The sequence below is a fragment of the Nicotiana tabacum genome, chromosome 1, assembly GCF_000715075.1.
Source record: "Nicotiana tabacum cultivar K326 chromosome 1, ASM71507v2, whole genome shotgun sequence".
Classification (NCBI taxonomy): Eukaryota; Viridiplantae; Streptophyta; class Magnoliopsida; order Solanales; family Solanaceae; genus Nicotiana; species Nicotiana tabacum.
In genome coordinates, this window is record NC_134080.1 from 72,936,026 (window position 1) to 72,950,532 (window position 14,507).

Consider the following 14,507-nt stretch of genomic DNA (forward strand, 5'->3'; position numbering starts at 1 on the left):
ACAACGGTCAGGTTAGTGCTATCTCTAGCTATGCAACACAATTGGCTAATCCATGAACTTCTTGTCAATAATGTTTTTCTATAAGTAAAAATGGATAAAGAAGTTTTTATGTCTCATTCCCGAGGTTTTATTAATCCGCAATTTCCAACTCGTGTTTGCGAACTGAAGAAGGCTATTTATGGCCTCAAACAACCCCCCCCCCTCCCCCGGCTTGATATAATGCTCTGCGTGAACATCTGTTGAAAATGCGTTTTGTTAAAATAGAATCCGACACCTCTTTATTTGTATGGAAGCATTTGGCTATAACTATTTATGTTCTTGTCTATGTCGACGACATCATAATCAGTGGAAACCAACCACAAGTGCTTAAATTTGTCATCAATTTCTTGGTAGAAAGATTTTCATTGTAGGATCTTGGTTATCTAAACTACTTCTTAGGTGTTAAAAGTTATGCAAGTATCAGAGAGTCTCATCCTTTCTCAATCAAAATACATTTTGGACATTCTTTCCGAACTGATATGGACAATTGTAAAGGTGTTTCTACACCCACGTGTTCCAGCATACCACTTCTAGTAGGTAATGGTTCCCCCACCTGCCGATGCCACACGTTACCGGTACCCTTGGAAAGTTGCAGTATTTGTCCATCACTCAGCCTGGCATCTCTTATGCAGTCAATAAATTGTCGCAATTTATGCATCCACCAACTGATGATTATTGGGAAGCGGTTAAATAGTACTACAGTATCTCAAAGAAACAACGAGTTCAGGACTTCGCATCCTTCGCAACTCTGACTCCAATTTGTATGCTGATGCGGATAGCGCAAGTGATCTGAATGGCAGAATCTCTACATCAGGTTACATCCTTTTCTTTGGATCAAATCCAGTTAGTTGGTCATTAAGAAAGCAACATATTGTGCTCGCTCATCCACCGAGGAGAAGTACAAATAAATGGCCAATGAATTTTCGGAGATCACTTGGGTGCGAAACTTACTGCATGACTTACATGTCACCATTTCGAAGGCGCCAACAATCTATTGTGACAATGTTATAGTTATTTATTTATCTCACAACCCAGTGTTTCATACCCGTATGAAATATGTTGATGTAGATTTTGCATATGTTTGTGACCAGGTTCAAGCTCATCAAGTTCATGTTACGAACTTATATGTATATTCATGCTTGTGATCAACTTGCTAATACCTTCACCAAGCCACTACCTAAATCAACATTTACGAGGTGTCATTCCAAGTAAGGCATTCTTGCACCATGCCTAGTTTGAGGGGTGTATTAACTATATTATGTCCTGTATATTTATACGAACTTATATGTTCCGTACATTTTCACTAATTCATTTACTGGTTTATTATAGTTTGAATAAGTCTTCTAATGTTTTGGAGCATATCTAGAAGTAGTTATTAGTTCTACTATGTGTGAGCTTCTTTAGTAGATAGTTGCATACACTGTAGCTTTAGTTGGTTGTAGTTTATGTATTTAAAAGCCTACAACGAGATTCAATGAGATTGTCCTTTGACCACTTTCTTATCTAAATGTTATTGTTAAGAGCTTATTCTACTATATCTCAGAATTAATTATTGTATGATAAAAATGAACTACATGTAGAATTAATTGGATTGTTTTACGGGAGCTATAGGTATAATTTGTGAATGTATATCCTATTCTGATGGAAATTTGAGAATTTTGAACTATTTACTATCCTCCTTTCGTCCTATTTGTTTAACCTATTAACTATTTTAGTAAGATATACAAATATGAACTTTTATCTGATAAAAAAACGCTTTACCCAACTTCAAAATTTCTTTTCTGTTTTTTTGTTTGGGATGGACCTAGGCTCGTGAACAGTACAGAAGAAAAGGGAGCTCGTGAGAACATTTGGTAGAATTGTAATTTGTAACTATAATGAGGGATAAATTTCGACCTTTTTAGGTTTCAGTCCGTTAGATCCAAGTTTTAATGATGAAAAATAACATATCTTTGCTTGCAGGAACACTCCAGGAGTAAAGGAAGGAAATAAAAAAGGAAAGCAAGATTGTCAAATATCTACGAAGAAAGACAAGAAAGGAAGGAGCAACGAAAAAAAGAAGAGAAAGATCTTCTAAGATCTGACAGTCCGTACGAAGAAAGATAATAAAGGAAGGACCACAATCACAGGAGATCAAGATTGCTTATAATCCACTCTATATATTTATCAACGCATTGAAGATTCGTTTATTAAAGGAAAGATGTTGACTCCCGAAATAAAAGGATCTATTTTAGGCTTCTCGAATGAAAGAAGGATTTGCTCACCAATGGAAAGTTCTATCGAGATCACCAGTCAAAATAAATCAATGGAAGCTCCACACTTATTCTTAGAAAGAATCATTCTACGATTCATTCCAAGGATCAATTTGTCACGACCCGAAATTTCAATAGTGGGGTCGTGTTGGCGCCTAACATCCGCTTGCTAGGCAAGTCAATGCTAGCAAATTATTTAACCATTTAAAACAATTTTTAAAGCAAAACCTTAATGCTACGAAACTAAAATGAACTGAATTAGATGTGATAAATATAACGTAGCACAGTCTAAACATATCCCAGAAATTTGGAGTCACAAATACATCATCATACTAGAGTTCTGAAAATAATGTCTGAAAAAATACAACTCTTTGAAATAAGGTAAACAATAAAGACATAATAGAAGGGGACTTCAGGGATTGTGAACGCCAACAGCTCTACTTCAAGTCTCTTGCTATAAGTCGATCCTGGCAAGAGCTCCTCTGCACGCCACTGGTACCAACACTGGTATCTGCACAAAAAGTGTAGAATTATACAATGAGTACAATCAATACCATATACTCTGTAAGTGCCCTTACCTTGAAGAAGTAGTGATGAGGCTATGACAAGACATTCACAGTAAACCTGTACGAATAATAATAATGGAATACGAAAATATAGATAAAACACATATAAACAGACCCGAAGGTCAACCACTAGAAGGCCCCAGAATAACACAATCTCAAATCTCATTTTACATTACTGATTATAAATTCTACATCCACAAACAACTACAACACATTAAATCTATTGCGGCGTGCAACCAGATCCCAAGTTTTAACACAATATCTTTTACAATGTACAACTTACTTCATATATCATATCATATCATTTTATGTTGCGGCGTGCAACCTAATCCCCCAATATCAATTTATTTCAATACAGTTGTGGTGCGCAACCGGATCCCCAATACCAATATATTAACATAAAGAATTCAACACCAATATTCACGAAATATTAACACAAAAGAGAAATGAAACGTAACAATAAGGACCTATCAGCACAAATGGACAGTAGCCAATACTTCGTAATCCCAAACCTTGGCAAAACATTAATACCGAAATAGCTATTGACTCACATAAATGGGATGACATAATAAAGTGCTTCAAGTAATATAAGAACAGTAGAAGCAAGTAAAATATGAGACAACGAAAATATACAATTAATGCAACTAGAAGTATGTAGCAGATAAGCAAATATTGAGTGAAAAATGAACTAATCGATACAAGTAACAACAAAATAACAGTTAACTAGTAAAGCAGGGATAACAAGTAAGAACATGTAGCAACTAAGGCATGTAACAAGAGATGACATGGTAAATAGCCCAACCCCGCATGCTTTAAGCCCACAACGACGCATATACACTCGTCACCTCGCATATACGCCATTTCTCCATATAATTCACATAACAAATAGACCAAGTTGTTCTAATTCCCTCAAGTCAAAGTTAGACACAACACTTACCTCACTCTGCAACCAAATCAATCAACCAACCAGAACCTTATCTTTCGAACAAGCCTCCAAACCAACCGAATCTAGCCAATTATCGATCAAACAATTCAAAATAAGCTTTAGAAACTACCCGTGAATGAAAAAGGTTCGATCTTTGATGAGTTTAAAAAAGTCAATAAAAGTCAACCCCGAGCTTGTTTGGCCAAAATTCGAGATCCGGATGAGCCTGTTTATGTGATTTGTTTCAAAATCCGACCTCAATTTGAGATCTAAATCTCAATTTTTCAAAATCCCTAAATTCTACCCAAATCCCTAATTTCTACCTTGAAAATACTAGATTTGATGTTAAAATCTGATGAAAAGTAATGGGAAATTGAAAGAAAGTGGATTAGAGTTGCTTACCAATGAATTTGGGAGAAAAAGTTCTTCAAAAATCACCTTTAGAGTGTTTAAGGTTGAGAAATAGTGTAAAAAGAGCTAAGCCCCGTTTTCCCCCTTTTTACCCAGCTGCAGGTGTCACAGTTGCGAACAAGAGCAAGTGCGAACTCTTCTTCGCAATTGCGAACACCACAAACGTGACACACGGATCGCAAATACGATCAGTGCATCAGTCCACCCAATGTCAAAAATGCGACAAAATTCTCGCAAATGCGATATGCCTACTGACCGCAAATAAGAGCAAACTTCCACATTTGTGAAGATGCCCGTTCTCAGTTCCAATCGCAAAAGGGACACAAAGGTCGCAAATGCGAATTCCCAAAGTCCGCAAATGCAATTAAATATTTACAATTGCGAAGAACTAACCCACCAACTCCTTATCACAAATACGATCATTGGACCAGAAAAGCGGGCTCGCAAATACGACCCAGATCTCGCGAATGCAAGATCTGCAGACCTGAGACACCAGCAGTTGTGCACCAGCAATTCAAAATTCAACAAAACGTTTCCGCTGCACATCGAAAAATCACTAGAGCCCCTCGGGCTCCAAATCAAACATGCACATAAGTGTAATAATATCATATAAACTTGCTCGCTACCTCAAATCATCAAAATAACATCAATAACAAGAATCGATCATTAAAACTTATGATTTTCAAATTGAAAACTTATTGTCACAATTTTTCACATTATGCAACGAAATACGCTCGGATCACTCCAAACCCTAGCCAAAAGTTCATACAAGTTCAAAAGTATTAGACGAACCTACCAGAATTATCAAAACACCGATCCGATGTTGTTTACCAAGAATGTTGACTGTGGTCAACTCAAGTTTCATTTTAAGCCTAAAATTACTTTTTCTTCAAATTTTTACTTAAAACTTTCCGGAAAATGATATGCACCATGCACGTAAATCAAGAAATATCAAATGAAGCTAATTGAAGTTTTGGAACTCAGAAATAAAGGCTAGTGCTCAAATCGACCATCGGGTCGTCACATTCTCTACCTCTAAAAGAAATGATCGTCCTCGAACGGACAAGAAAATTACCTGGACTGGTAAAAAGGTGGGGATAACTACTCCATATATCATACTCCCATATAGCCTTGATAAGCAGGGATTTTAACCTATTATTTGATCTTTCTCACTTGCGTTTTGGGCCTAAAATGCGTGAAGGTATTCCCGAAAACTAATGTAATATGCTTGTTTGCAGGGATTGTTCATAATGAGCCAAAGTAGCCATGATCAACAAATAAAGGAGTCAAAACTTGAACAAAGACCAAGACTGGGCCAAGAGCTATGGAACGCGGACCACGATAGAAAAGTGCGGTCGCGAAAGTGTCAACGGGAACGCGGTCATTAATTCGTGGACCGCAAATGGGAGAATCAGAGAGGTGGTTTTTGGGCACAAACATGGATGCGGACCGTGTCAAAAATTGGCGGCCGCGAAAATACCATAGCAGCCGTGATTGGAATTTTGCGGACCGCATTTGCTAAGGTTCAGAGAGCTTACTAAATAGTGAAAAATGTTAAGAGCGGACCACATTAAAATTACGTGGCCGCGGAAGTTTCTCACGCTGACGCGGTGTTATGCGGCCCGCGAAACATGTTCCATCCCAGTCTCAGATGTAAAGAAACGCGGACCACATTTAATATTACGTGGTAGTGAAAGCAAGAGTGCGGCCGCGGTCAGAATTACGCGACCGCGAAACCTCTGCATGGGCATTTTTGTCCAGAAAGTTCAGCCTAGTATAAATAGATCATTTTCACATTTTTAGGTTATGTTATGTTTTTCTGAGCACGTGAGACAGCTAGCTTTTCCTATTTGGGCAATTTTGTACAAGATTTACCTTACAACATTAGATTTTCATCTTTTAATTTAGTATTATGGATTTTATCTTCTCTTTATCTTTGATTTCTGCTATTTTCATGAGTAGCTAAACCCATAGCTAGGGTTGTAACCTTACCCTAGTGTGGATATTTAATGGGTCTTGAATTTTAGGGCTTGAATGTGTATGTGTTAGTGATTTTTAGCCTAGTTCTTGCTAGAGCTATTGAATTAGTGGTTGCAAATACTGATTTATGCCTTTATAACTTAGTCTCTACTTGAGAAAGATGGACAATCTAGGAAACTAGGCTAATAAGGAATTGGGGTGAACTCAAGAAATTGATAGCCCCAATTAAAGGGTTAAACCCAAAGATAGTAACATCCGACTTGAGCTAAAATCACTTGAATTGCATGAATACCCATTTGGACTTGAGAAAGCCAAATTTGGCAAAATCACTCAAAGTACTAAGAGGTATAGAGTGAGTACCCGAGTGTCATAGCTATATTACGACCCCAATTAATCACATGATAGCCCTAGATTCTTGCTACTCGTTACATATCCACCTAGGTGGAAGTCACTACCCTAGTCCCTTTAAATCTTTGAAAACAACCAACAAAAACATTGTACTTAGATTCAAATACTGCATGTTATAGAATAGAAGTAGAAGTAGAAATCAAACCAACCTTTTGTGGAAGTGAAATTAAGAGCAAAACCCGCATCTCTACTTGGATATAAACCTAACTCCAAATAAATTAACTCCATGTGGATTCAATCCCGACCTTGTTGGGTAACACTGTATCAACCATCCTCGCTACTCAATAATAGTGCAGGCTTGGACCCGATCAATTTTTGGCGTTGTTGCCAGGGAGTTAAATGGTTTTAGCTATATCTCCGAGTATTTGTGTGTTTTATTTTTCTTTCCTTTAGTTTTTCTAATTTGTTTGTGAATTGCTTTTAGGTATCAAATGGCTCTTAACAATGATGCCCTCAGATATTTGCCATTGGGGGAGGAGGTAGATGATGATAATGTGGATGAGATTCAACCCGAACCTCAAGTACAAAGGAGAGGCCGACCGCCTCATTATAATATTCCAAAGCCTCCCCCACCTCCAGCAAGGGCAGCACACCGGGTGTTGCTAAATGAAAGCTATGCAAGCGCAATAGTCCCGCCCCCGATTAGGGTGGGAAGGTTTCAAATAACCAATGTCATGCTTACACACTTGGAACAGAGGGGTTTCTTCATTGGAGCTCCACACCAAAACACTTACAAGCATCTCAAAGGTTTTGTCGATACATGCTCGGGGAGAAAGCAAACTAATGTTTCTAAGGACGTGTTGAGGTTAAGACTTTTCCCATTTTCTCTAAGGGGAAGGCTTTGGATTGACTTGAAAGGTTGCCCAACCATTCCATCACCACTTGGGATGAGTTGGCTGAGAAATTCATAGCAAATTTCTTCTCACTGGGACATATAGCGATGATAAGAGATGAGATACTCGATTTCAAACAAGATCCAAATGAACCGCTTTATGAGATTTAGAAAAGGTATCGGACGATGGTTAAAGAATGTCCGAACAATGATATGACCGAATCCATGATCCAACAAACATTCTACCGTGGCATCAACACTACCAACCAGTGTGTAGTTAACCAACTCACCAGGGGAAGCTTCATGAACACGCCTTATGCTGAGGTGTGTGAAATACTTGATGAGATGGCGGATACTTCCTCGGCATGGAAAAGTCGCGCTAATGTGCCACAAGGTGATTCCAATGCAATTCACCTTCATAAAGAGCTCCATGACCACGGCCAAGCAATAGCCTAGTTAACTACGACCATGAACCAGTTGGCCAAAGCGCAGTTGCAACAAGTTCAAGGGCCAAAACAAGTGAATGTCATGCAAGGGGTGAATATGATGGTCAATAAGCGGATGCAATGAGGTCAACAAGTGCAAGACAATCCGGATCAATTTTATAAAAGTGCTAGTGGTTACAATCAAGATAATGTGTATGATGATCAAAGTGAAGAGGTTCAATATGTGAAAAACTACCAAGGTCCACAGGGCAATGCTCCGATTCAACAACAGCGGAGATCCCAAGGAAATTGGGGAAATCAAAGTCAACAAGGAAATTAGAATAGTGGCAACAACAACAACCAAGCCAATGTGGGGAACAACAATCCAAAGTGGGGTAACTAAGGAAACCAAGGAAATGGGGTGGAAATACCAATAGCAATTGGAGAGGCAATAACAACCAAGGGGGTTGGAACAACAATAATCTAGGGAATTGGGGGCCGGACTTTCAAAGGCCTCTGATGTATAACAACCTAACAACCTGCCTCCATATCCATCACAATGTCCTAGCTCGTCCAACAATGGGATGAGACGAATTGAGACAATGTTTGAGCAAATGATGAAGAAAAACGCCGACTTCGAGGCCCAATTGGCATCCCACAATACTTCTATCTGCAACTTGGAGGTCCAACATGGCCAAATCTCTCAAGCTTTGAATACTCGCCCTAAGGGGGAACTTCCTAGTGACACAGTGGTAAACCCGGAAGGTGGAAACAATACAGGTCATGCTATGGCGGTGACTACAAGAAGTGGTAGAGGTGGAGTTGCTAGAACCACTTATCCAAGAAAGGTTGTGAGTGATGATGTGTTGGTGCAAGATGATGATGAGCCAAGCAATGATGAGCAACTGAGTGATGAGAATGTGAATAGAGAGGTGAGGATAGACATTGATGACAATGTGGAGGAGATACAAAATGATGTGAACCCGTCTAGGAAACACGTGATAGACATGCCGGAAATAGTAGTGCCCAAATCCAAGGCCTCCTCCACCTTATCCTCAAAGGCTTGCAAAACAAAACAATAAGAACTAATTCAAGAAATTTATTTATATGATGAAAAGTTTGTCCATAAATGTGCCTTTGGCTGAAGCTCTAGAACAAATGCCAGGATATGCCAAGTTCATGAAGGACTTGGTGACAAAGAAGATGTCACGACCCAAACCGATGGGCCGCGACAGGCACCCGGTACCTTACTCAACCGAGTACCAACATAAAGTATATTTTCATGTCATACTATCATAGATAACTGAACCAGAGTAAAGCATGAGGGAATACAAACTTATACATATGAAGTACGGGCCTATAAGACCAAAATAACCACTCATGTACTGAACATAGGCCGACAAGGCCATACAATCTTTTACGTACATATCATCTGTCTACAAGCCTCTAAGAATACAAAATTTTCATAAAGGTCGGGACAAAGTCCCACCATACCAAACAATATACGTCTAAATCATACTAACCCAACAAGCAACTCCGAAGCAAATAGACCGCACCAACACCTTCCACTAAGCTGATAGCTACTTAGAGGGCTCTCAACCTGTCTATTGGGACCTGCGGGCATGAAATGCAGCATCCCCAGGTAAAAGGGAAGTCAGTACGAATAATGTACCGAGTATGTAAGGCACTTAAATAAGTACATAATAGACATGGAAGAAATATAGAATAAATGATTCAACCTGTAAGTTTGGATAACTCTGTCAATCATGAAATACTTATAGTGTCATGCATATGCGTATGAATGTCATGTCGTGTATAGGTACATGTTTCATAATATCATCAAGCCTTTGAGGGAATCCCATCATATCATCTCAGCTACTGTGGGCAAAATTATCAATGTATACCAGCTGATCTGGTGGTGGTGCGTATATAATGCCATAACCTTTCTCATATCCCATATACATATGTATACATACATATATACGCATATATAACGCAATCTGGTCATGGGTCAATGTACGTGAATGCAATGCATGAAAAGTACGTCAATAAAATCTCTTGGAATGTCATAAGACCATTATGCCTTTGAATAATATCATGAAGTAAACCATTTTTTTTTCAACTTACTTATTTTTCTGAGACCCGTGAACAGATGATAGAATAATATGACACTTGGGAGAATAAGAATATACACATCTTTAGCATTTCTACGAATAGAGTAATTTATTAAAGTTGTGTATTTGCTCGTTTCATTTGCATCGTAAGGATCATGCCAAAAGAAAGACGTGATAGCCTTAACATACTTGGAGTAGGGAAAAATTCGTATAATATTCTTGAGAAAGATTGTACCGTGCTATCTTAGAATTGTGTCTCACACTGTTGTAGTGTTACGAGATTTCATATGAATCCATTTGAGAATTCCTTTGTTACTCAGCACATACACCTCCACAAAAATTATGTAGGAAGAGGTCTTTAGATTTGTGGTTGAAATTTCACTTTGTGAATTTGGAAAGCCTTTTATGGCTTTGTTGAAGTTGAACGTTATATTTGTGATGAAGATTCAATATGCAAGAAAAGCTTAAAATTGAACTATATTACCTAGAGGTGGCTGAAGTGTTGGAGTTGTGTGATGCCAATGAAAACATGATTTGGTTATATGTAGTATAAATCTTTGTTTATGGAATCCAAAAAAAAATTCTAATTAAAGAAAAGATAACTAGGTGATGACTTAGCCTAAGAGTTCCTCCAAAATTTGCCACCTTTCTTGTGACTTTAAGAGTCACCAATTTGGCCAAACTTGCTGCCACGTTGGGTGCCCTTAAGGCTTATCCATCACATCTTAATTAATTACCAATTCCTTAATTAACTTGGTAATTTCCCACTAATTCAATAATTAACCAATTACCCATATAATTAAGAATTATCTCAAATTACCTAAAATACTACTCACTTTTAACATACCTTATACACCTTATTATCATGGCCATGTGGTACCTTGTATGGTACTAGTCTATAAATACCGGATCTTTTAGCTCGGGCCGTATTTTACCCCAACATGTCAAACTTGGACGAAAATTCATTTTTTTGACTTGCTTCCCCACTCACCTTCACGAATTTACTCATCACTTGCTTAGAATAGCATAATGCTTGTAATCTCCAAATAATCTTGCCCTTGAACTAATGTCAATTATCTTACGATAAATTCAATGTGCAATACTGCAGGGTGCAACATCGTCGTAACTTAATACTGCGAAGAATAACATCATCGTAATGTAATAATGCAAGGCGTAACATCATCGTAATATAATACTTCCGGATGTAACATCATCGTAATATAATACTGCAGGATATAACATTATCATAATATAATACTGTTGGATGTAATATCGACGTAATATTGCGGGGCGTGATAGAAGAGATCAATGAACTATGAAACAATCAAAATGACACACCAAGTGAGTGCTATTGTGCATTTCATGGCTCCAAAGCTAGAAGACCTCAGTGCCTTTACAAACCCATGCACTATTGGTAGTGCCGATTTCGCAAAAGCTTTGTGCGACATGGGGGCAAGCATTAACTTGATGCCATATTATGTGTTCAAACCATTGGGTATTGGGTAGCCAAGGCCCATATCCATGAGGTTGCAAATGGCAGATAGGACAATGAAGAGGCCATTGGGGATCATTGATGATGTGCTAGTTCGGGTCGACAAGTTCATACTTCTCGCAGATTTTGTGATACTTGATTGTGAGGTTGACTATGGGTGCCGATCATATTGGGGAGACCTTTCCTAGCTATAAGGAAGGCCTTAGTTGATGTGGAAGTAGGAGAGCTCACCTTCCGGGTGGGCGATGAAAAAGTTGTGTTCCATGTTTGCAAGTCAATGAGGCAATGTAATAGCAACGAAGTATGTTCGTTTGTGGATCTAGCGATCGAAGTGATTATTGAAGACACAAGTGCCGTGATTAATGTGGAAGACCCATTGGAAGCTGTGTTGTGAATCATGATGTGGAAGAGAAGGAAGACTTGGTTGAATATGTCAATGCTTTACAAGTAATGGGTTCATATACATATGAGCCCCGGAAACTTTCCTTGGAACTTGAGAACCAGAAGACTCTACCAACAAAGCCTCAATCGAGGAACCTCGCACATTGGAGTTGAAGCCTTTGCCTTCACAACTCAGGTATGAGTTCTTAGGCCCTTGTTCCACTTTACCTGTTATTCGTTCCTTGTTCTTAACTAACGTGCAAGTAGATGGCACCCTTGCAGTGCTCTAAAGGAGGAAGAAGGAAATAGGTTGGACATTGGCGGACATTCGGGGTATAAGCCCTGCCTTTTTCATGCACAACATCATATTGGAGGAGTATGCCAAACTCTCCGTGGAACATCAGAGAAGGTTGAATGAGGCCATTCAAGAGGTTGTCAAGAAAGAGGTGATCAAGTGGTTGGATGCTGGGGTTGTCTACCCCATTTAGGATAGTTCATGGACTTTGTCGATACAATGTGTCCCAAAGAAGGGCTGCATGACTGTGATTACAAATAACAACAATGAGTTGATCCCCACAAGAGCTATCACCGGTTGGAGGGTATCCATGGATTATAGGAAGCTCAACAAAGTGACTCGGAAAGACGATTTCCCACTTCCATTCCTTGATCAAATGTTGGATAGGTTAGCCGGACGTGATTTTTATTACTTCTTGGATGGGTTCTCCAGATATAACCAGATTCTTATTGCACCTGAAGACCAAGAGAAGACACCCTTCACTTACCCGTATGGCACATTTGCAATCTCAAGGATGCCATTTGGTCTATGTAATACACCGGCTACTTTTCAACGGTGTATGATGGAAATATTCACGGATATGGTGGAGGACATCCTCGAGGTGTTCATAGATGATTTTTCTATTGTGGGGGATTCTTTTGATGAGTTTTTGGGTAATCTTGATAAAGACTTAGCACGCTGTGAAGAGACTATCTTGGTCTATAATTGGGAGAAATGTCACTTTATGGTTGAGGAGGGCATTGTCCTTGGACATAAGATCTCCAATAATGGTATTGAAGTGGATAAAGCAAAAATTGAAGTAAGATCAAAACTCCCTCCACCTACTTCCGTCAAAGGAGTGAGGAGCTTTTTAGGGCATGCGGGGTTTTACCGTCGGTTCATCAAGGATTTCTCTAAGGTGGTGAACCCCTTGTGCAAGTTGTTGGAAAAAGATGAAAAATTTGTATTCAATGATGATTTCATGAAATCGTTTGAGCTACTCAAGTATAGGTTGACTACCACTCCCATCATTACCGCACCAAATTGGAGTTTACCATTTGAGCTCATGTGTGATGCTAGCGATGTGGCGGTAGTAGCGATATTGGGGCAAAAACTCAACAAGATATTCCATCTGATCTACTATGCTAGTAAGACCATGAACGACACCCAAGTCAACTATACGGTGACCGAGAAAAACTCTTATCCATTTTCTTTGCTATGTAAAAGTTCCGCCCGTACCTCATGGGTACCAAAGTGATTGTTCACACCGATCACGCAGCGCTTCGCTATTTGATGAGTAAGAAGGACTCAAAGGCTAGATTGATTAGGTGGTGGGTACTTCTTCTACAAGAGTTTGATCTTGAAATCATTTACCAAAAGGGGAGTGAGAATCAAGTGGCGGACCACTTGTCCCGTTTGGAAGAGGAGGGGAGGACCCATGACAACCTGGAGATCAATGATTCATTTCTGGATGAACAACTCATTTCCATGACTTTGACCGAGATGCCTTGGTTTGCCGATGTAGCTAAATATCTTGTGAGCGGAATTGTCCTAAATGAGTTCTCTTCAAACCAAAGGAAGAATCTCAAACGGGAGTGCTTGGATTATTATTGGGACGAGCCATATATTTTCAAAATTTGCACCGATGGTGTTATCCAGAGATGTGTTCTAGAAGAAGAGCAATTGGGTATTATTGAAGCTTGTCATTCTTCGCATTATAGTGGTCACCATGGTGGGGCGAGAACTACTACAAAGGTCCTAAGCTGTGGATACTATATGCCTACCTTGTACAAAGATGCTAGCGAGCTTGTCAAGCATTGTGATGAGTGCCAAAGAGCCGGTGGGATTTCTAAGAAGAATGAGATTCCTCTCACTACCATCCTTAAGATCAACATTTTCGATATGTGGGGTATCGACTTTATGGGTCCATTCGTGAGTTAATATTGGAACACCTATATTTTTGTTGATGTGGATTACGTCCCCAAGTGGGTTGAAGCTGTGACTTTTCCCAACAATGAAGCACGAAGCGTGGTGGCTTTCTTAAAGAAAAATATATTCACAAGGTTCGGCACCCCAAGAGCCATTATCAGTGACAGGGTTTCTCATTTTTGTAACAAAGCCTTTGACACTTTACTCTCCAAGTATGGTGTCACTCACAAGGTATTAACTCACTAGCACCCCCAGGCAAGTGGACAGGTTGAGGGCTCCAATAGGGAGATCAAGAGTATTCTTTTCAAGACTGTCAATGCAAACCAGACTGATTGGTCAAGGAAACTTGACGATGCTTTATAGGCCTATAGAACAACGTACAAGACTCCAATTGGTATGTCTCCGTATCAATTGGTATTTGGTAAAGCATGTCACCTCCCAGTGGAATTATAGCATAAAGCCATGTGGGCGTTGAAGAA